Source organism: Schistocerca nitens, chromosome 7 (assembly GCF_023898315.1).
Source record: "Schistocerca nitens isolate TAMUIC-IGC-003100 chromosome 7, iqSchNite1.1, whole genome shotgun sequence".
In the NCBI taxonomy this organism is placed as follows: Eukaryota; Metazoa; Arthropoda; class Insecta; order Orthoptera; family Acrididae; genus Schistocerca; species Schistocerca nitens.
Window position 1 is genome coordinate 486,179,556 of NC_064620.1, and position 24,947 is coordinate 486,204,502.

Sequence of the window (24,947 nt, forward strand, 5' to 3'; positions counted from 1 at the left end):
GACGCTAGAACGATGTCGAGTTTTGGCACCCTCTGAATTATCACAATAACGCAAGGTAAAAAAAAGGCAGTGGTTATTACAGGCAGCACCTAAGATAATAACACCAGTAAACAAGGTACTCAACTGTTAGCACCGACCAGAGGAAAATAAGCGTTATACAGAAAATATCGGTAAAATGTTATCACTAACAATAAAATTTAAATGGTAGTCATATACAGACCGGTAAGGTATTAACCATGGCAAGCAGAAAAGTAAACGATCAACGCCAATTTTCAGAGAGATGCAAACTACGATAACAAGTTTAACATAAAGAACTCAACGGATAACTTTCTTCTGTGATTACCCTCCATAGCCATCGATGTCATGTGCCAGACGGACTGGTATATACTATTTGTGCCGCGCATTCGCAGGAATCAAGAAGGAAAGGCAGAGACGATGACAGGAGGCTTATGACAATAGAAAACGTTGATGCGTGTAGCTGAAAATCAGGAGCCCTGTATACGGCAGTGGACGTTGCTCGTAATGAAACTGACTTCTAATGAACACCGGAGATACAGCGTATGTCTAAGTTACAACCCACTATCAAGCATAAAGACAGTTTTTTGAGAAGAAACGGTAAAATGATTTTTCAAATTATTTGACTAAAATGAAGCAATAAAGTAGGTTGAGAAACATTTTACGTGCCTTTCAATTATGCTGGAAACTATGAACGGCGAATAAGGTGCCGATTGAGATTTTAAAATTCAACGTTTCACTTACAATTTTAAAGAGTATTAGAGGATATTTTTCTGATGGATTATGTAGACCGTGTAGTCTACTGTTGCGTGGCCCTGACGTACTATCTTTACACTCGCAATCGCCACCTTGTTTTGTTCTACATAATTTCGAGAATCACTGAAAGGTACGTAATCTGATCTCTATTTTGTTACTTTTAGGCAAATCATTTGACCGTTTTTCGTTTCAAAATTATATTCATCCTTAAGTTTTTTTCAAGCAATTACGTATTTTTTGCAAAATAAGTTCTCAACCTGGCCAACTTGATATCCAGTTTGTTCATTTTAAAATTAATGTCAATATAAAAGAAAGTTGAGCTAGCCGTCAGGCAGTTGTTATGTCTGCGTAAACAGAAGAACTATTTTCCATCACGTGGATTGACTTGTGAAAATAGTTCTGGGATCTGCAGTGACCTCTTCCTTATGTTTATGTGGGCAGGTAGTGGCCCCTGGTGGCCGCTGGTGCCTTTGCTGTGTTGTTGTTGTGGCCGTTCATCAATATTGCCTGTCAGTTGTGTAGTGCATCGGTGTGCCTGCGAGGCGGGCAACCTGCGGCTGCAGTTTGGTTGCTGATACTCTAAGCGCCGTGATGTCTGGTGGAGAAGACCACAGCACAGATCAATTTATTATTAAACACAATTTAATGTTTCGGCTTTTACAGTGGTTCCCAGTCTGGCGGTAATTACCCCCTGAGGGATAAAATAAGATTTTCTGAGCGGTAAAAGCTAAAAAGATTTGATTGTGTTACAGTTCTGAAACTAAATTATTTTTAAAAGATTGTTTATGTTATTAGTAACATTGAGTCAATATTTACTTTTTTCTGATAGTACTAGCATTAATGACACTATGTAGTGGAAGTTACAGGTTTCTCACATTGTCCATCCACTACACACATGCTTTGTGCTTTGTGCCATAAATGGTGAAAGTGAGACACACACCCAGGTGACAAAAGTCGTGCCGGTCGTTGTGGCCGAGCGGTTCTAGGCACTTCAGTCCGGAACCATGCTGCTGCTGCTACGGTAGCAGGTTCGAATCCTGTCTTGGGCATGGGTGTGTGTGATGTCCTTAGGTTAGTTAGGTTTAAGTAGTTCTAAGTCTAGGGTACTGCCGACCTCAGATGTTAAATCCCATAGTGCTCAGAGCCATTTGAACCATTTTGAACAAAAGTCGCGATGCCTTTTGCCTGGGGTAGTGCAGCAGCTCGACTTGGCATGAATTCAACAAGACATGGCAACCCCTCCAGAAATATTGAGCCATGCTGCCTCTATAGCGTCCACAATTGCAAAAGTGTTGCCGATGCTGGATTTTATTCACGAATTGAATTCTCGATCACGTCCCATAAATGTCCGATGTGATTCATGTCGGGTGATGAGGGTGGCCAAACCGTTAGCTCGAATTTCCAGAATGTTCTTCAATCCAATCGCGAACAATTGTGGCCCGGTGATATGGCGCATTGTCATCCATAAGTATTCCATCGTTGTTTGGGAACATGAATTACATGAATGGTTGCAAATGATCTCCAAGTAGCCGAACACAACCATTTCCAGTCAATGATCGGTGCAGTTGGACAGAGGACACAGTCCATTCCATATAAAAGCAGCCTGTACAATTATCGAGCCACCAATAGCTTGCTCAGATGTTGACAACCTGGATCCAAGGCTTCGTGGGGTCTGGGCCAAACTCTTATCCTACCAATAGCTCTTATTAACTAAACTCGGGACTCTTCTGACCAGGACACGGTTTTCCAACGGTTATGGTCACGAGGGCAGGAGAGGCGCTGCAGGAGATTGTGGCGAAATAAAATAGTAAAAAATATTAATAGCCTAATAATAATATTTTAATTTGGTATTTTTTGTTGTTGAGATAAAATAACTGGTTTTTTGAAAGTCTTTTTTACGGACAGTATTGACCGGCTTGAATGCGGACAAATTCAGTGCTGCGTGAAATTTGCCTGTAATATAATTTACAATTCCGATTAATAATATTTTTGAATTTTACGTCATTGTTGATTTATTCAGAGTTCTCACCTTAAACGTAGAATTAGTCCTTCTGACACAATATTAATTCATTAGTCACCATCGATGTTCTTCTATTTGTTGACTGTGCGTATCTTCCTAAGTCGCCACCGGTTTCCTTCACGAAGAAGGTGGAAACAAAGGAATACAATGCTACGTTGATGTAAATAATTCTCGTAAAACTTGGATAATTTTCACTATTTTTTATTCACAAGACAATAAGACTTGCCATGTTCGTTGCACAAATCATAAATACTAACAAGATGGCTGCCTTTCAGGACACACCAAAAATTGCGTCCATCCCATACAAGGTAAAAAGCGAGAGGTTATCTTAACTCCTTGGAGTATGAAAACAAAAGTGAATCAGATATTGACATTACAGAGATTAATTTTTACATTCCTCTTACTTTATTCTTAGGTGCAGCATTTTATTATACGTCGTAATGTGTCATTACACGAGGTTGTGCTGTTAGCAGACAGTCGCTCGGTCTTCTGTTGCCATAGCTCGTTGACGCCGAATTTCGCAGCTCTGTCCTAACGGATACGATTTTCGTGCGCCCCACATTGATTTCTGTGGTTATTTCACGCAGTGTTGCTTGTCCGTTAGCACTGATTGATCTACAGAAGCGCCACTCCTCTCGGTCGTTAAGTGAGTGATGTCGGCCTCTGTGTTGTCCGTTGTGAGAGGTCATGCTTGCAATCTGGGATTCTCGGCACACTCTTGACACTGTGGAACTCGGAATATTGAGTTCCTTAACGATATCCGAAACGGAATGTGCCATTCGTCTAGCTGCAACTACCACAAGGCACAAAGTCTGTTAATTCCCACCGTGCGGCTATAATCAGGTCGGAAAACTTTTCACATGAATCATCCAGTAGAAATAACTGCTCCGTCAGTGCACTGCCCTTTTATACCTTACTTTTTGCGATACTACCACTACCTGTGTACGTCCTTATCATTATCCCATGACTTCTGTCACCTCAATGTATACGTAACAAACACTACATGTCTCGTGAAAATGTCTTCTCCAGTTTGTAAGTAGTTTCAGTAATAGGGGACAAGTTGGTTCACTGCTCACTTCGAAACACATTAATGAACTAATTGACTGCACACCACAAAAGTAATTACATAGGGGCTCGTATTGCGCTGTACACAGTATTGTCATTATTGCTGTTGTTGGTATTAGAGTGGTCAGTCAAAAAGGATAAAGGGCAGCCTCAAGTCTCCCAGTTCTTTCAGTTCAGAACTAAGGAATACAGCAAGTATAGGGCACATATTTTAACATGGTTCTCTTGAAATGGGATTCAGGTGAAGCAGGTGCCGCTAGGCAGAGAAGTAGTACAGCGGAAGCATGTTTTGTAGCAAGTGGCTACCCTCACTGTGGCCACACACACACGCACACTAACCGAATACAACAACTGGAAAGAAGTGTCACATTCAAGCTTTATAGATTTGAAAGTAGATCTTTGATAGCACTGAAAATAAAAACAAGGAACTGGACAGATTTTGAGCATGATTTATGATATGCACTGACTGAGAACCACTCAAATGTAATAAAGGTTGTTAGACATTAGCAGAACGAGTTGTCTCGTTGACTTATTATTTCATGGCTTAATAGAACACTACAAAAGCTCAATATCAATATCCCCCATTACTTTAAAAATAAAAGTCTTAAAAAAATTGTACTTCATTTTATAGTTGCACGCCAAACTGATAGCACTCTGGGATGAGAAAGGTTGGCAAGCATTGGTCTAATGGCAACTCATCCTTCAAATTGTGGGCAGAAGGACGTCTTTAACTAGGCTTTGGGTAGATACCAAACTTGAATTGAAAGTGAGATACAATGTCGAGAAGGTCACGTACACCTCCATCACTTTCAGTTTCAATGAACATTAACGAAACGTAAGTTGGTAACAGTCTATAATATGGCCGATGTCAGTCATGAGCGACTTCTGTCTGTTACTTACAAAATAAATGTTACGCTATGTAGACGTGTCATTGATCAACATTTGTATTGTGGCTGTGCTGGTTAAAAGCAAGTCATTTCGACTCACAGTATTAAATTCAGATTTTCTGTTATGGATTGCGAAGAAATTATTTTTAACTTTGACAGGAACATATTTGGAGTGGTAAGTTTTTACTTTCTTAAAGGTCTGAGTGTTACAGCTCACCATTCCGTCGACGTCGATGCCATTAGAAGCTGAACAGTTCAAAAAAATGGCTCTGAGCACTATGGGACTTAACTGCTCAGGTCGTCAGTCCCCTAGAGCGTAGAACTACTTAAACCTAACTAACCTAAGGACATCACACACATCCATGCCCGAGGCAGGATTCGAACCTGCGACCGTAGTGGTCGCGCAGTTCCAGACTGTAGCGCCTAGAACCGCTCGGCCTGAACAGTTGCTCCGATGAAGAAGAATAGGGCAGGGGATCGAATTTGATTTTGGTTTATGAACTATCGCATAAGTAAAGCGTACAAAAAGCAGGCTGTTCAGGTGAGGATGATGTGCAGTGTCCGTAGTAAGTAGACTCCATTGCATGGTTACGGTGCTGGAGCTCAGATGAGGATAATGATTATCACGTTCACGAGGCATGGGGTTGCCACCTTTCATTTCGTTTACAAAACTGTAAATTACTACCGTCGTAAACTAATGTCGCAGTGTGCTGACATATTTATCGTTCAGAATGCAAAACATCGACACACAAACATTCAAAAACACTTTCCAGAATTTTGGCGCGTCTATTAAGTTCTCATATTGTTCAGAGCTGGTCGGTCCATGTTCCTATTTTAGTTCGACTGTAAAACGTGCCTTTATTCTCCAACACGAAAACTTCACATTCCAATGACTTTTGGCGGCTTCTCTACGATATGGTGAGCTAACGATTGCCAATGTCCAATTTCTAAACCATTCTGCCACTAAACACAGCATCTGCCTTTAAGACGTGTGTCAAAACCGTCCTGATGGTCCTTAGAACTAAATAAATCTAAATTTTTTCTAACGAACTGAAACGCATTTGCACCTTTACAGGCGTAGAATTTGTCACAAGGCTGTGTGTACAACAACGATTCCAGGCTGAGCAAGAAACCTTAACATCAGTCGTAATTCGAAGTCTCTTGCGTGGAGAGGTCGTCTGTTATTTCGGTCGATGTAATGTAATGTCTATAAGAGGCACGTGAAATTACTACTCCAGCGTGGAGGTGTATATTACTTGGGCGGCGTTTCCAAGGACACGTTGCAATAACCGCAGCTGTAGTCTGCAAGCAGTCATTTCCTTTTACCTCATCGCTACAACACTGGGTGACCGGTTACCATTAAGGACCGAATAAATACGAAGTATAAAGCAGGACCAGAACTTAACCGCTGCATCACCGGCAGTCAAACTTGAGAATACCTTAGAGACAGTATACAATTTTAAAAAACCGTGCAAGTGCGAGAACAACTCGCGCCCTCAGGATCACCTACAAACTTAAAATGTACATATAGATAACGATAATAATTTCTACTGGACGCACTTTAGAGGAGTTTTGTGTTCCTACCCTGCTCCAGTTACCCAACCGGAGACATACAGTGTAACGTCGAGTCCGAATTACGAGTTCTTTCTAACGACTACTCACATCGTTGACAGGTGAAGGTTAGGTTAAAAACGAAGTCCTTGGGTTGCCCAATGTTGGATCCAGAGCACTCTAGATTTCAAAACATGCGTTTTATCGCAAGTCCACTACACTGACACGTGAGGTTTTGATGAATAAGTGTGTAAGTATTAAGGTACGTGACATATATGGTCGTATCTTTTACCTGCATTGACTTAAAAGCGTAAATATTTGCACCACCAGGTGTATTTGACATAGATTTAATGTTGATACTTCTACTAGTTCCTGAGAGAAGGGTGTCTCAACAGACGGACAGACAGACAGACAACAAATTGAAAAAAAAAGGATTTTTTATGTGAGACAATGGCAAACTAACTGTAGTGGACTGTTAAGGCAGCCAGTCCACAGTGAAGTAGCCGAAAGGGCACGCGTCAACTCACGCCGTCTGGCGTTAAGTCTGGAACAGGAGTCGTAATGAATGTGATAAAGAAAAGAACGTAGCTACTAGAACACTTAACTTTTATATTGTCATTTGGTATACAGCATTCTGGATGATACAAGTGAGACTATCGTGAGATACATGCAATGGTACAAATGGCGCCTTGCTAGGTCGTAGCCATTAACTTAGCTGAAGGCTATTCTAACTGTCTCTCGGCAAATGAGAGAAAGGCTTCGTACGTGTAGTCGCTAGCAACGTCGTCGTACAACTGGGGCGAGTGCTAGTCAGTCTCTCGAGACCTGCCTTGTGGTGGCGCTCGGTCTGCGATCTTGACAGTGGCGACACGCGGGTCCGACATGTACTAACGGACCGCGGCCGATTTAAGCTACCACCTAACAAGTGTGGTGTCTGGCGGTGACACCACACTAACAATTTTCAGATTTTTTACTTTACTTTTACTGGTGAAACATTGATTCTTGTCAAATTCCAGAATTGTAGGTCAAAGGGAAGGGAATTTGATGAGTGAGTTTCCAAGTATCGAAATACACTCCTGGAAATGGAAAAAAGAACACATTGACACCGGTGTATCAGACCCACCATACTTGCTCCGGACACTGCGAGAGGGCTGTACAAGCAATGATCACACGCACGGCACAGCGGACACACCAGGAACCGCGGTGTTGGCCGTCGAATGGCGCTAGCTGCGCAGCATTTGTACACCGCCGCCGTCAGTGTCAGCCAGTTTGCCGTGGCATACGGAGCTCCATCGCAGTCTTTAACACTGGTAGCATGCCGCGACAGCGTGGACGTGAACCGTATGTGCAGTTGACGGACTTTGAGCGAGGGCGTATAGTGGGCATGCGGGAGGCCGGGTGGACGTACCGCCGAATTGCTCAACACGTGGGGCGTGAGGTCTCCACAGTACATCGATGTTGTCGCCAGTGGTCGGCGGAAGGTGCACGTGCCCGTCGACCTGGGACCGGACCGCAGCGACGCACGGATGCACGCCAAGACCGTAGGATCCTACGCAGTGCCGTAGGGGACCGCACTGCCACTTCCCAGCAAATTAGGGACACTGTTGCTCCTGGGGTATCGGCGAGGACCATTCGCAACCGTCTCCATGAAGCTGGGCTACGGTCCCGCACACCGTTAGGCCGTCTTCCGCTCACGCCCTAACATCGTGCAGCCCGCCTCCAGTGGTGTCGCGACAGGCGTGAATGGAGGGACGAATGGAGACGTGTCGTCTTCAGCGATGAGAGTCGCTTCTGCCTTGGTGCCAATGATGGTCGTATGCGTGTTTGGCGCCGTGCAGGTGAGCGCCACAATCAGGACTGCATACGACCGAGGCACACAGGTCCAACACCCGGTATCATGGTGTGGGGAGCGATCTCCTACACTGGCCGTACACCACTGGTGATCGTCGAGGGGACACTGAATAGTGCACGGTACATCCAAACCGTCATCGAACCCATCGTTCTACCATTCCTAGACCGGCAAGGGAACTTGCTGTTCCAACAGGACAATGCACGTCCGCATGTATCCCGTGCCACCCAACGTGCTCTAGAAGGTGTAAGTCAACTACCCTGGCCAGCAAGATCTCCGGATCTGTCCCCCATTGAGCATGTTTGGGACTGGATGAAGCGTCGTCTCACGCGGTCTGCACGTCCAGCACGAATGCTGGTCCAACTGAGGCGCCAGGTGGAAATGGCGTGGCAAGCCGTTCCACAGGACTACATCCAGCATCTCTACGATCGTCTCCATGGGAGAATAGCAGCCTGCATTGCTGCGAAAGGTGGATATACACTGTTCTAGTGCCGACATTGTGCATGCTCTGTTGCCTGTGTCTATGTGCCTGTGGTTCTGTCAGTGTGATCATGTGATGTATCTGACCCCAGGAATGTGTCAATAAAGTTTCCCCTTCCTGGGACAATGAATTCACGGTGTTCTTATTTCAATTTCCAGGAGTGTATGTGACGTAAATGGCCGTTATCTTTTGATTCCTTTGACTTATAAGCTTAAATTTTTCACACTTTCATGGGAAAGCATGGGAAAGCAGGTCTTAAAGTGATCCTACAAGGCAGTGGCAGTCAGCCTTGTCCCTATTACCCACTAGTGAGCGTTTCAGTTTTTATGGTGAGAGGAAGGCAATAGGGATCTTAAAATCATTTTTATTAGGTCTTCATAGTATTTTATTATATGCACTGAAGAGCCAAAAAAAATGGTACACCTGCCAATAATATCGTGTAGCGTCCTCGCGAGCACTCAGAAGTGCCGCAACACGACGTGGCATGGTATCGATTAATCTCTCAAGTAGTGCTGGAGGGAACAGACACCACGAATCCTGCAGGGCTGTTCATAAATCCGTAAGAGTACGAGGGGGTGGACATATCTTTAGGTCAGCACGTTGCAAGGCATCCCAGATAAACTCAATAATGTTCATGTCTGGGGAGTTTGGTGGCCAGTGGAAGTGTTTAACCTCAGAAGAGCGTTTCTGGAGCCCCTCTGTAGCAATTCCGGACGTGTAGGGTGTCGCATTCTCCTACTGGAATTGGCCAAGTCCGTCGGAATGCACAATGGGCATGAATGGCTGCAGATGATCATACAGGATGCTTACGTACGTGTCACCTGTCAGAGTCGTATCTAGACGTATCAAGGGTCCCATATCACTCCAACTGCACGCGCCCATTACAGAGCCTCCGCCAGCTTGAACAGTCCCCTGCTGACATGCAGCGTCTATGGATTCACGTTGTTGTCTCCATATCCGTACACACCCATCCGCTCGATACAATTTGACTCGTCCTACCAGACAATATGTTTCCAACATGTCATCAACAGCCCAATGTCGGTGTCGACTGGCCCAGGCGAGGCGGAAGGCTTTGTGTCGTGCAGTCATCAAGAGTACACTAGTGGGTCTTTGGCTCCTAAAGCCCATGTCGATGATGTCTCGTTGAACATTTCGCACGCTGACACTTGTTGATGTCCTAGCACTGAAATCTGCAGCAATCTGCTGAAGTGCTGCACTTCTGTCACGTTGGACCAGGATCTTTTCCCGTCCCCAGCGATGTTAGAGATTTGAGGTTTTGCCGGCTTCCTGATATTCACGGTACACTCGTGAAATTGTCGTACTGGAAAATCCCCACTTCATCGCCACCTCGGAGATGCTGTGTCCCATCGCTCTTGCGCCGACTATAACACCACATTCAGACTCACTTAAATCTTGGTAACGTGTCAAAAAAAAATTGTTCAAATGGTTCTGAGCACTATGGGACTTAACATCTGTGGTCATCAGTCCCCTAGAACTTAGAACAACGTAAACCTAACTAACCTAAGGACATCACACACATCCATGCCCGAGGCAGGATTCGAACCTGCGACCGTAGCAGTCGCGCGGTTCCGGACTGCGCGTCTAGAACCGCTAGACCACCGCGGCCGGCTGTTACGTGTCATTGTAGCAGCAGCAAGCGCAGTTACAACCGCGCCAGACACTAGTGTTATATAGGCGTTGCCGACCGCAGGGCCGAATTCTGCCTGTTTCCGTATCTCTGTATTTGAATGTGCATGGATATACCAGTTATTTTGGCGTTTCAGTGTAGATTTAACTTACTGTAAAGTTGATTTATAAATTTCGTAAAATAAAGTTACTTCCCTAGGAACCAGTCGGCAGTTAGAAAATTTTCCTGCTACGACAGGTACAAAAGTGGGCGATAGATAAAAGAAGGTTAACTAACCCTGCTGTAAGGTATCCGCTTATACTGAGTGAGATACGGAACGCTAAAAATCAACTCGTCTCTTTTATTGTTACTTAGTATAGCGTTTTTCGGTCAATCATGTTGGAGGTTCTAACAACACTACCACAACAAAGGTCAAAAATTAATTATGATTGTAGTGTTGCTCACGCTGCTAAATATTGCATTTTCGGGCAACAACAAAGTTATATTATGTGGCAGGTGTCATTAGAGCACAGTTAATAAAGTCATTTCTTGAAATAATGGATAAACTAGGCACTCATCTTTTCGTGTTTCCCACGCTGGTCTCGTTGTGAACTCGTGGCTCAATCGTCGAAAATCTAGGTAGTGATGATTCCAAGCTCGGATGCAAAGAGGCCTAGGTGTTATTCTGCGATATTCAAAAGTTTTATAGATGTGTTTCATAAACCATTCTTGAAGATTAAACTTTTGCAAGTTAGGACAATGGTGATGTAAAAAAATAACCAGCACTCTGAATTTAAGTTACACTTCTTTTTTATTACTTTTGTTGCAATATCACGTAACTCGTTCCAAAACATCACTTCACAACATAAAACATACTTGAAAATATCTTCCTCGCTGTTAAAGTTCACATTTCATAAACTGACTACAATTTGCGTCTTTTCAACATGATGACCAAAGCTTGATTCTAATAACCGCTTACGCGCCCAAAAATCAGAGTTACAAGTACATCAATGTTCATAGTGACAAAAGAAAGGATACACATAAGAGTAATATCATTGTAATATATACATATCGATGTATCGAAGTACCTCTACATTAATGAAATCAAATCTGAATGTTGTCACAGAAATATGTTAAATGTTTTACGGAAAAACAGTAGAATATTGCTGGTATCAAGAGGTTGAGGTGAGGTGCCGTAATGGTTACGTAATTCAAGTACCATTACAAGGTTCATAAGCGAAGGAACAACCGGTGGGCAGCAATGTAATCGTTTTTCGCCGTTTCGTCATTTCCTTTTCGACGCTGCAGCAACTCTTCCAGCCTCTTGGCAACTCACCTTTTAGACTCTTTGGTTTCCTCTCGACACGAATTTTCCTCTGACTTGCGCTCTATATAACTCCGAGCGTATTTACAAGTCATGTGAGATGACGTCCTTCATTATTTTGAAATTTTCAGTTTAACATCGATTTTCGCATGTATTCAGGCGAATATTTTTAATGTCCCACTTTAGGCCCTAGCAGCGCTCCGCTAGCTCTTCACAATTACACCCCAATCAGCTAAATGTTTTGCCACGGTACACCAACTTACAACTATACACAAAGCTAATTCGTAACACTCACGCGTATGCGCGTTCACTGGTATGATGACGTCACAATCAAAACAAATACTGTATAACAAACATGCACAAATATGATATATCCGTGAGCTCAGACATTTTAGTCATTAGCGATTCAAATTTGACGTTATTTTGTAACGTAAGAAGGTCTGATAGACGAGCGGATAGAAGTTTTCACGTGTAAAACAGCCAGTGCTTAACCACTGCATTTCACCTACTGATTTGGTGGTCTGTTGTTTTGAGCACCATCCGTGTGTTGTGATTTTACTGATTGTATACGGGTCAGGAGGTCAACAGCAAGAATAAATTGTGGAATTTACTGAGTTACTGAGAATTAAACCGTGGAAATGCCTGTGGTGGAACGCTCCTACTGGAGAATTACATTTCACATTGAACGTAAAATGTTAGGTGAACCGTCTGAAAACTGTGTGAGGATACATAAAGGGCTGCGTAACCTACGTAACATTTTTGTCAGGCACTTCAAAATGTACAAAATTTATAGTAAGACTGAAATCGTCATTATTTAAGTCAAATTTTATTCGAAAATTGTTAATTTGTAGCGTGAAACGGGGGAATGTGTAGTGAAAATAAAAAAATAAAAAATAAAAATAAATTTAGAGATTTAACATCTAGCCTAGAAAACGCAATTTCCCCGAAAAAAAAGGAAAATTAGAAAAAAATCAGACATACATAAAACATGTTTCTGTTATTCATAAACATCTTTCGCGCTTATTAATAAAACCAGGAAACTCTTGCGTCTGATCACTATGAAGAACTCTTTATTGAGCGAAAAGAAAAAATAATTACATTGATTTTTTTTGTTATAGAATGTAAAATGTACTCGTGCCAAAAGTAACTGCTTTGATTGCATAAAAGCGCTGAAGTTACGCGATCAACTAATGTTTATTACTTGCGAAATGCAAATCACATTTTGTAAGGATATAAAACACAAAGTGGACTAATACTGAACGGTCTGCGTTTCTAATTACGTGCAAAACAAGCAAACAAAGAAACAAAGAACAAAGAGAAGTCTTCGGATCCCAGTTTATCCGTCACACATTCATTCATGTTTCTTTCTGTAACTATGTTATCAATAATACAGTAATCCTACTACTTACTACGCCATTTATGCGGTATACCAAAATTACCGAAGGGCAGTTCAGGTAGAGCGTAACTCTAGTAATTGCATTATACTGAGTGTCATCTAGGAGCATCAGGATCCGGATGGTGGCGACATCGGGGTTCCTATCACAACTGATCTACGTGCAGCTCAGACGCAGCCTGAGAGACTAATACTGTAGAACTGTATTTAACGATGAGAGCGAATTCTGCCACTGTGTCAGTGATGACTGCTGGCAAGTGGAACGTACACCAAACGTTATTAGCCGTGTACTAGCAGGGCGGAGGCGAGTTACTTTCTCATTTGGTCATCTGCATGAAACTGACATAAATAAAATACACATATAAATTTCACATTCGCGACAGGGGCAAACGTTGGCGGAGAAGCAGTTATCTATATAACAGTTTTACAGCTTACTTACGATTGAATTACTTTCTGATTTAGTATCATAGGTTTAAGTGTATAAGTGCGATCGTTTGGTAGTGCTTTTAATTCTAGTAAAACATATAGTTAGAAAGTGACTTATGCCTCATTTATTTTTAACTACGAAATTGAAACTGTTAGTAATCCATTCATCGAGTTTCAGTTGCGTCATTAGGCGAGGCAGTATCGGTCATCTTCGACAACTTCCACAACAGTTAGTGAGGTGTATTCGGGCTCGCTCTCACACATAGCGCAACTGCATGATGACCACCCATATAGGCCACATGTCTAGAGGGCCCTACTGTGCACTCCAACATATTCTTTATTGTTTGTAATGTTGCAAATCTTTTCTTTGCTTCTTTTTCTATTTCCATAATCCTCTGTTCTCTATTTGAAATTTACTTACGTCAACGTTCTGTGACTTACGCAGTTGCTTGCTCTATAATGACGTAGCGATGGGTCATAGAACCCTATGCAACCCGAAGAATTAAATTAAATTAAAAATGAGAACACACAGAACACTCCCAAACGACATTTGCAAGACTCTAATAAAGTTAGAAGTACTTACTTCTGGAGGGAGCTCTGACGTAAATTTTTACACAGCTCGTAATGTACAGCCAATACACACTTTTATTTAGTTATGCAGGTACATACAGAATTAGACAATCACGTCTGTAACTAAACAAGAAACAGAAAGACAAGCTCTGCAAAATAAGTTTTGCAAACACATTTATAGAAAACAACAATAACTATCAGTAAAGAGAAACATGAACATCCTTAAACATTAAAAATTTCTGGTGACAAGCTTCCAGAGTGGACAATTTAAAATTCAGCATACCCATCACCAGTAACAATACTTGGTAACGCCTGTACATTAGTGCATCTGAGTACGCAAATAATATCGTGATATTGGCACTAAAAAAATATGACTCATAACATTTGTGTGGAATTTACATTTCACTCCATGTTGCAATATTTTATGCAATACCACTTTAGTAGGTTGATCGAAGCTACACGGTTGTTGGTTTAATATACTGAATAATAGCCTTTGAATGTCTAGGATGGCCGGCCGTTGTGGCCGAGCGGTTCTAGGCGCTTCAGTCTGGTACCGCGCGACCGTTACGGTCGCGGGTTCGAATCCTGCATCGGGCATGGATGTGTGTGATGTTCTTAGGTTAGTTAGGTTTAAGTAGTTCTAAGTTCTAGGGGACTGATGACCTCAGATGTTAAGAGCCATTTGAACCATTTTTTTGGTCCGGGATGAACACAGCCTCCTTGTAACAAGAAATTACGGCCACCAGGCGGCGTGTGACGTGAGTTGAGGGTTTGGGGGAGGGGGGCTGTCCTGGATCACCTGCCCCACCTGCATCCTCTTCCCCACCCCTACCACCGCGGCACCGTTGTCCAGTTTCGACAAGGGGCTTAACTACTAATTTACAGAAAATGGATAATTTGGTTACTGGAGGAGTGGGTCAAGACTTGACTGTAGATTTCGGTGTAGTATGGGTTTCAGGCTCTTAGAAACGTTTCCGAGTTTCCATTACAAAAGACAGATCCAGTAAAAGTGGAATTCAGATCCGCATGGGCCAAGGTAGAGAAGCAACCAAACAAATGGAGAAGCAATTTGTGGAGCAGACATATGGAAAATAACTGAAAGTACACACATCAAAAAAAGTTTTACATCACCTCGGTTCCGAGAGTTCCGGTACCTGTACAGAAAATTGGAGTATAGATCAATATAAACATGATTTCCACCAATTTTACTGCTCATGAAAACCACACATTGTATGTTGTGCCACCATACAGCGAGACCTTTAGAGGTGATGGTCCAGACTGTTCAGCGAGGGGCAGCCCATCTTAACGCTTCATTCTGTCGCTAAAGGAATCTCTTTTAACAGAGATACGAATCTGAAGGACACGAAAAAAAACATGTGGCCACAAGCATGGAAGCAGCCTTTAGGCCCAGAGGAGGCCAGCTGGAATATTTATTCAAAAATTAGTAAGGAGTTTTGTGATTGGCTCACACTAATTGTTTTGGTAGTAGGGAATTCCTATGTGTGTGCATGTGGAAGTCTTTTTGTTGGCCTTAGCTAGAAATCTGCTACGTAAGGAAGCAGATTTTCTGCCTTCTTACCTATGCCAATGGAGAAATATTTTTCGTTGGTTGCCCAGCGCAAAATCCATAAGAGAGGAAAATTTGTCAACGTGTGTTTTAAATTATCATTGGTCAGAACTAGCAAGGTGTGTTGCAACTGGCAGTCGAGATTCCAACGGAGGTAGAACTAGCTAAATTTTATTGAAGAGAGCGGGAACACACTTGCTGGAAGGAAATCATTGAGGCAATATGATTGATCTTAAGGTACATTTAGATGAGCCATAAAAATTGCAAATTGCCGTCAGTTTATCAAGGGCAACATTATGACCACACGAACTGCACACGTACGATAACACAAAAGGAACTGTCACACAATAATGTTTGCGGCAGTACGTTTCCAGGCCAGAATTATTTGAACGGGGACACAAAATAGACGAAAGCGAGCTTTCAGAAGTGAATTCGACTGCTTTTAAATCACACAAGGAATTGATCTGAGAATCACTAAAACCAATAAATACAAACCTGAGAGACTGTATACGAGTTACAACACGACGCGCGATCACACTTCCGTGTTTAGCAACTGGTGATTTGATACAAGTCTGATGTACTTTTTTTTCCTATTTGAAACAGGAATTCAATTTTTATTTTATTTTTGTTCATCAGCACTGTCACTGTTTACATTATCAGTTCCTGCTTCAGATACTTTTCGTGACAGTATGAAACTCATGGAATCAAATGCAAATCTTGTAGAAGTACTTGCACTTCCGTTCGTCTTACGCAACTTCTTTGCCCCGCATTTGGCCTGGGGTCGAAGACTTGGAAACGTTTTTTGTCTGTTTTGTCAACCGCGATTCCTAACTGATCGCCCACACTTTCCCAAATATCCTTTTCCACTTTGCGATCTTTGTAGACACTGCTTTCGATGTCCCACAGCTCTGCTCGTAGATGAATAGTATTTATAAAGATTATAATTTTATAGGTTATCCATTTCCCCACTGTTATAGATAGCAGACTACGAAAAAAAAGACTGTATGTACGCGCAAACTTTCCGAGTAAAAGCGAAACGAATTTGTTTTCGCTCAGACACGTGACTACAGTGCTGTCGGTGAGCGAAATAGGACAGAAAGTTAAGAGTGAGAGAGAAGTCTTTACTGATAAGGACAGCGAGTGATATAGCCCTGGAATACGAAATATTCCCTACCCTTGGTGGACAACCCCTCGGCAATACGTCGGAAACTACCTGCAACAGTCTGCAAAATGAGCAGTATTACCCATCCATACCGCAAAATTGTCATGTATTTCATAACACTGCAGCAACGTTGACGATAACGCTTCTGCATCCAAATATTTCCGTAAAATGTGGCCCAACTAACCTTACCTTTAGAGCTACAGAGCGAGGTGTCTCCATCTGAACTCAGACGCAAGGCTCAACTTAGAGTCTTCAGCGACTACTGCAGTCAACGAGTCGAGCATTTATCTTGCATCAAGGTTTCGTTTTGTTGATATAATTTGCATAGCCAACTACCTGTACATACCATGCGCTTACGTGAAAGTACTGGTGTTTGCTCATATTCTTCCAGGACTTTTCTTTACCCATTAAATTTTTTCGTCGACATTGGCCATATTTGCGACACAGTTTTATAGGGTTTCTATCACGTATCCACCCATTGTGCCGAGCCAATAGTACGTATTTTCAATGGCTTAATGATTGATTATAAACACCTCAACAGAAGATTGGAATTTCATAAAGTTTACTACAATGACTTGTTATAGTACATCCATTGATGTTTCTGCAGGATCTTTTAACAAAATAAATATAATCCCTTCTGGAAATAAGACTGATTTTGGTTACTTACAAAAAATCATTACAAAACACAGCAGGCTTTTTCCTAAGTGTACATCTTAAAAACAAAAAACAATGACAATCTTCATCTCATGATGACGATTATCAGTCTTTAGTACTGTGTATGTCCTCCCCGCATACCGTTTAGTTGTTACACTCTGCGAGTCATACTGTGGACGAGACCGTCAAGTTTATCTTGGCATATCAGGTTCCACTCCTCAGTGGCAAATTCACTGAGGTCCTGAAGATTGTCATGTCGATTCGGGTTCTGTGCAGTGGCCACCTTCAGCGGGTCCCATACATGCTCAGATGCATTTATGTCTGAGGACTCTGCTGGTCAATGCATTTGGTTGACGCTGCATCTTTGAAGCCGTGCCGTCTTGCATTGCCAACGACTAGGCTAAAGTTATCACCAACCTCACGTCTGTTGGGCCTTACAATCGTTTGTAGCACCTGTTGCAGGTATCTGCCACCAGTCAAATTGCCATAGATGGGAATTAGAGGGGTCCGCCGTCTGATCATTACTGCCTCCCAGGCGATTGCCCTTCCACCTGCAAGCGGATCGACGCGCTGAATGTATCGGCGTTTCTTGTGTCGTCTAGCGCTAACACGTCTAGTGTCCGGTTGCAAACCAATCCTGGGCCCGCCAGCAAACATGACATGACTCCATTCTGCAGAGATCCAATTTTGATGTGCAAGAGTCCAGGTCTTTCGTTTACACCGATTCCGTAGGTTCGGTACCAAACGTCTCATTGGTCTTCTCGAAAGAAGACGACCCTGATGCAAACTTCTACGGGCTATTTGATTTGAGATACGAATCCCTGTTTCTGGGAGACGTCATTTCCAACATTTTTGACAGCTGTGTTGGGCGTCTGCGAGACGACAGTTGGTGGATACGATCCAACATTGGTCTTCTCATACGAGGAGGACGACTGCGAGGTCTATCGTTCACATTTCCCGTCTCTCTGTACTTTCTCCACACCTTAGACACAAAACTTCGAGTGACTTGTAACCGACCGGCGACATCTTGCTGTGCATGACCTGCTAAAAGTAAAGCCACTATCCTGACTGTATCCTCGTCCCTCTACTTGGCATGTCACTGCAATGCTGAACATAAACTGAATGAAGCTGTTTCAGATACTGGACTGCTCACGATGTGCCGCTGCGGCAGCGGGCTTACATGATCGGGAAATGGCCTCAAGGCATGCCAATGGTAATCACTGTCCAGTGTATGGGAACTAACTAGATAAATAGCGATAGTATTCCAAACTTTTGTTGTGCAGTGTATCATTGATTCAGTGGATAAAATACTTTTCATGTCTATTAGCAGTCATTTAGATTGTTATAGTGACCCATAATTTCCTTCTGTAGTTTGATGGATCACATTAATACACTCATACTCATACATTAAGGATAATTGCAGAATGTGGTGCCACACAACGTGGCACTAGACAAAACCGGCGCTAATAGCGTAGGCACATACGGAACACACACGACACAGATCTGTAAGTCCATGGTACTGGTGATAAGTTGAGAAAATAGTCCCGAAACACGTATGCTACAAAACGCCACTGTTTCCTGCGCATGTACCCCGACATCAGTATGGGATATGATCACCATGCACACTTACACAGGCCGCACATTGGGTTGGCATGCTCTGGATCAGGTGGTCGAGCAGCTGCTGGTGTTTAGCCTCCCATTCTTGCACCAGTGCCTGTCGGAGCTCCTGAAGTGCCCTACGGGTTTGAAGACGTGCAGTGATACGTCGACCGAGAGCATCCCAGACGTGCTCGATGGGGTTTAGGTCTGTAGAACAGACAGGCCACTCCATTCGCCTGTAAGTTCTGTCTCAAGGTACTCCTCCACGATGGCAGCTTGGTGGGGCCACGCGTTATCATCCATCAGGATGAATGTGGGACCCACTACTATCCTGAAAAGGCGCACATACGGCTGCAAAATGACTTCCCGATACACCTGACCTGTTACAGTTCCTCTGTCAAAGACATGCAGGGGTGTACGTACACCAATCATAATCCCACCCCACACCATCAAACCATGACCAACATACAGGTCCCTTTCAAGAACATCAAGGTGTTGGTATCTGGTTCCTGATTCAAGTCAGATGAAAACCTGGCGAGAATCACTGTTCAGATTATACCTGGACTCGTCCGTGAACATAACCTGCGACCACTGTTCCAATGACCATGTACTGTGTTCTTGACACCAGGCTTTACGGGCTCTCCTGTGACCAGGGGTCAGTGGAATGCACCTTACAGGTCTCCGGCCGAATAAACCATGGCTGTTCAGTCTCTGTAGACTGTGTCTGGAGACAACTGTTCCAGTGGTTGCGGTAAAGTCCCAAGCAAGGCTACCTGCAGTACTCCGTGGCCGTCTGCGGGCACTGGTGGTGAGATATTGGTCTTCTTGTTGTGTTGTACACTGTGGGCGTCCCGTCCTCTAGCGCCTGGACACGTTTCCTATCTGCTGGAATCGTTGTCATAATCTTGAGATCACACTCTGTGGCACACGGAGGGCCTGTGCTACGACCTGCTGTGTTTGACCAGCCTCCAGTCGCCCTAGTATTCTAACCCTCATAAGCTCATCAATATGTGTTCCTTGAGCGATTTTCAACACACAGTCACCATTAGCACGTCTGAAAACGTATGTACACGTACTCGCGGCACCGTACTCTGACATGCACCAACACACCTTTGCATATGTGGACTGCCGCCTGCGCCACCGTGCGACGACTGCAGGTCAAATGCACCGCATGGTCGTACCCCGAGGTGATTTAAACCCGCAAACCACCCACGAGAGCGTTGTTTCACCATGTATCAGCATCATTCTTAATTTACGAGCATGAGTGTAATAGTCCCGTGAGAGTTGACGTATACACACTTTTATGCTCAACTGGGCCACCGCTACTTATTTCATAAGGTAATACTTTAACTGTTGTGCGACATTGTTTTCCTTTAATTCGCATGATCTTGTGTGGAGCTTTCTACCTCTGTAACTCTCTGGGTATTGAATCTGTAGCATCTCAGCAGTATGGTAAGCTGCTCAACAGTCACGACACAATATGCACGACGAGAGCACAAAGGATCTCAATAAAAAAAGATGTGGATGGAGTCCTAAAACATGTGTTACACAATATAGACAAAAGGAAGGCAAAAAATGGAACGACAGAGGACACGGAAAGCGTGTTACTAGAAGGCTGTTGAAGATCAGTGGATTTATCGATTACAGAATTAAGAAGCCCCTCAACGAGTCAACGACATACAAGTATAATGCCCAATAAGACCACAATGAATGGGAGAGATAGAATGGTTGGGCACATAATGAAACACGAGTCGTTGCTGTAAACTGTAGTTGAAAGGGTATTGAAAGGCAAGAGCTGTAGAGGCACTTCTAGATTTTGGTAACTAAGATAGTGAACCACACACAGGTGTTCGGAGCGGGGGTTGCACGGATGAGGAGCAGAGTAACACTTCGACAGATTAAAACCAAGATATTTGCAATGTACATTACATTACTCATCACAACCAACATTACATACCCTCTTTCTTGATCAACGCTTGTTAAATTACCAAAGCAACTCTTTAAACATGATTAAAACTTTTTATCACTAAGTCCTAACTCAATGGCCCCCCAAAGAGTTAATTTAAGTAGAGGGGCATTGGAGCTGAAGGCTTTAGTGAAGTCTAAGACAAGGTGAAAACACACAAGTATTTTCAACAAATTAATAATGATAAACTACCAGTGATGAAAGTTAATTCAAGATTAAGTCACTTAACGGCCACTGAATTTAATAGGACCGTAATTTAGCCGGTACTTCACTGAATACCCAAAACAGACAGTTAAAACAAAATTACAGAATCGAATTAAAAGATTAAAAGGGAATTAGCGGCTACCCATGCCTATTAATTTGTGCTCTTACAGAAACTAATTCCGCAGAATAATCCACAGTCAAAAACGTTTAAGAACAGAAACTCGATTCAGACAATGATTTAATTTAACAAAAATCAACTCCAGAATCATTACATGGGAGATCATACACTAATAAATAATGATGGAGTTGACATTCAGCAACAAATTAAGTAGCTGGCAAAAGCGTAATCCAGCAACTAAGATGAATGACAGTAACAACAATATATTCATCAGCTTTTCCAACTCGGAGGCTGTTAATCCGACGTTTCAGTGTACACATTGTGCCCGTTACAGGACGGCGCAATATTCAAGTGGACTAAGTCACTGCGACTCCGTCTGCTGTTCATATGGGCACGATCACCTTAAGCGGTACAGAAATTGGCCTCAGACAATCTGTAAAGAAACTTTGCAGTTCTAGAAATGGTTGCACATTAATTAGACACACTGTAATCTTTCAGAGTTACAAGAGCCTCAGACAACATAAGATTAATTGGTCTTAAGCCCTTCCACAAAATACCAACAGAATGCAAGTGGCAACAGCTATTACTGATTGACTAATTACACACTCAATAAGGCGCCGCCCGCAAGCATCGTTACTAAGTTATATCGAATAATGTTCGAGTATCAACAATAAACACAGACTTTTTCGACAGGAATACAACAGGCGAATAACAGCTGTTGGAGTTTAACAAGCTCTACACTTTAGCCCTGAAGAACATACCGTAAAACTAGTTGCTGATCCAGGTGTAGCCAGAACAGAAACACCGCTCCTCTTCCAGGTGTTTCAGCTGCAGAATTCATGTGGTACCGCCTGGCAGTCGTTTCCCATTCCGTCGATATTAGGCCAGTTGCGTATGGAGAATATTTGATTGCTGCTCGTCCTCTAGCTATTTTAGAGAGTGTGGCAGAAGATGATGATGAAAATGGCGATAGTGGTGCGACTTTACAACTGTTCTCTCAGAGTGAACTTAATGATCAAGCACGAGATTTCATTTTACCTAAGGAATCTGCAGAACTATTTGGCTCCCGGTTAAAAAGTAAAAGCCTCTGGGAGTGGGAACACATTACTTATGGTGCAGAGACAGAGAGAAAGTAATAGTTCCTTTATTCTCACAGAACGAGTCCTTGGTTTAATGCAGTAATATAAACTAGTCAATGCACTTCTATGGCACTGAACGGGATCCTACTCAGTGGTGCCTGAAAGGCATATTACTGCATAATGGGAAAGTGTATGGATTCATTCCTGTGGCTCATTCCGTTCAAATGGAAGAGACATGTTTGTTTCATGCCACTGTCCATATATTGGTAGAGATTGTTTTGTTAGTGTTCGGGTACATGAGATTAACTGCAATTGACTTTTGTTGATATAATGTAATTATTATTTTCTGAGGATCTCATACTGTATTGTACTGTCATAATGGATAAAGGCCATGTAAGATCTGTTAAAATCCGGATGCCTTACAACACGAGATCAATTGAAAGTTGGAATTTCTGTTGGTCCTCAAATAAAGAAATTGATGAAGGATGGAAATTTTGATAAGACAATGAAGAAGAGAGAAAAAGACACGTTGACCGCCTTCTGATGAGTTACTGAGAACTTTTTAGGGAACAATAGTAATGCTAAATACAAGGCCATTGTTGAAAAAATGACACAAAACATCAAGAAGACGAGTTGTAACATGAATTTGAAAGTCCACTTTCTGCACTCACATATCAACTACTTGTATTTAGCCTGTTTATATGTTTGTATGTTGGCAGCGCTATAGACTGTATTAAATATTGCTGACAGCACTCTGCGCCCTTGGTAAGAGACTCTGTGGTTGGATCGACTAGCAGTTAGCGAGGGGATGGCTTGGACATGTGTCGGAGGAGACTCAGTGTTGGTAGGACATGATTGTAAAATGAAAATGGATGTAGTTGGTAATGTTTGGGTAGTAGAATTACTGACAAGTATATAATTTATGGAACTGAATGTCACATGAAAAAGGTAAAATCTGCTAAATGCGTTGTTTGCTCATCAACAGAATCTTTCTTTTGCTAACCATATGCCTCCTAGTAGTTAGAGCCTATAGTTGTTAGAACCCTTTTATTTAGCTGGCTGTATTTGCTGCTTACTCTAATTGCTCTAGTTCGTGTTCTGAACATTTTCTGTGAGGGGAGTGACTTATGAAAAGTATGGGTTATTGTTATGATTTCTTCCAATTCAGGGCCATTCTTTTGTGTTAATTATTTCAAACCATGGTGTCATTGTCTAGCAGTCAGATTGCGTTGGGCCTTTATACTGTGGGTAATAAATGAATAGGTTAAGTTTGAGTTGTCTTTGTCAGGGAAAATTATGTAGTTCAGTGTTTGAAATGATAAAAATAAGTAAACACTAAGAAGTTTCATACTTTCCAGAAAATTTGGGACACTGTAATGAAGAGCAGGTTTAACGTTTGCACAAACACATTAAGGGGGGGTTTACTATGTTTTGGTTAAAAAAAATCGATCTCTTTAAATTGCATTTTTGGGTCCATAAAAAGTTTAGAATCCTCCCCTGAAACGGTTTTTCCGGATACGTAACGGAAATGTTTGTTATACGAGGTTGAACAAAAAAATGCACCTGCCTGAAATCGGCCTTTTTCACGCACCAGTTTTTTTTCTTTCGGAGGACGAGTTATTGTACCGGTTACCGGTGCTTGGCAGGAAACACACACACTATTCAAATGAAAGTTTGAACACGTGTGTTTGGAAGTTAGCCCCCAAGCATTTGCATTCTGGTGCGAAGACTGTGAAATTGCGACTTTCCTGGCAGTGAGCAGCTTCAACTAAGGGTATTCAGCAATTATGAAGACCATGGCAACGATGGAGTCACCCTGGGACTCTATTCGACGCAGTTCACCAAGCATTCGCAAGCATTCGGACGACCACCGGATTCAAGTGGCCGAAAACCGCTTGCCACCGCCCGTACGAGCGGCTCTGGAGCAGCGCAGGATGGCCCGGCAGAACACCCTATGTGAGGAAGAGGAAGGACTAGTTTATGGACCCGGAATAGCAGATTGAACGTATGTTGCATAATATTGCATTTATATGTAGTCAAAACTTAAAACGCGTTTTTCTCACAATGACTTTTTTTTCGCACGGTTGGCAACTTCAACTCTACTGAACCGATTGGCATGATTCTTTGTTTCCGACGAAGTTAACTATATTGTCTAAGAGTTGTACCACTTTTATTATGATCCGTCAACTATAAATATTTTTACTTGGCCGACGAAGTTGAAAAATCGATCAAAAACAACATTCTTTTTTCAAATGGCCACCATTTTGTTTCCTATGGTCCAAATAACTTAAGCGAGTTACAACTCCTAAATAATCTTACATACTTCGCTAACGTCAACTCAATTTTGATTTCAGACGAGCCGGCTGACCTGTGACATACCGCGCGTGGAGATTTACATCGAAATTTTGTTTCGTTCCGATGGCACTTCCACCTTGTAGAAAAAATTCCAGTTTGTAGAGGAAATATAAATAAACATTTTGAGCAAATTTGACAATGATATCTATAACACATCCAGAGAAAAAATTCTCAAAGAACATGCTTTTCTCGGGACGAAGATAGTAAAGCTCCCCTTAAGGATATGGAAAGGAAGTATCATGGGAACTGGAATTCAACTATGAGGGCCGACTATTGTTG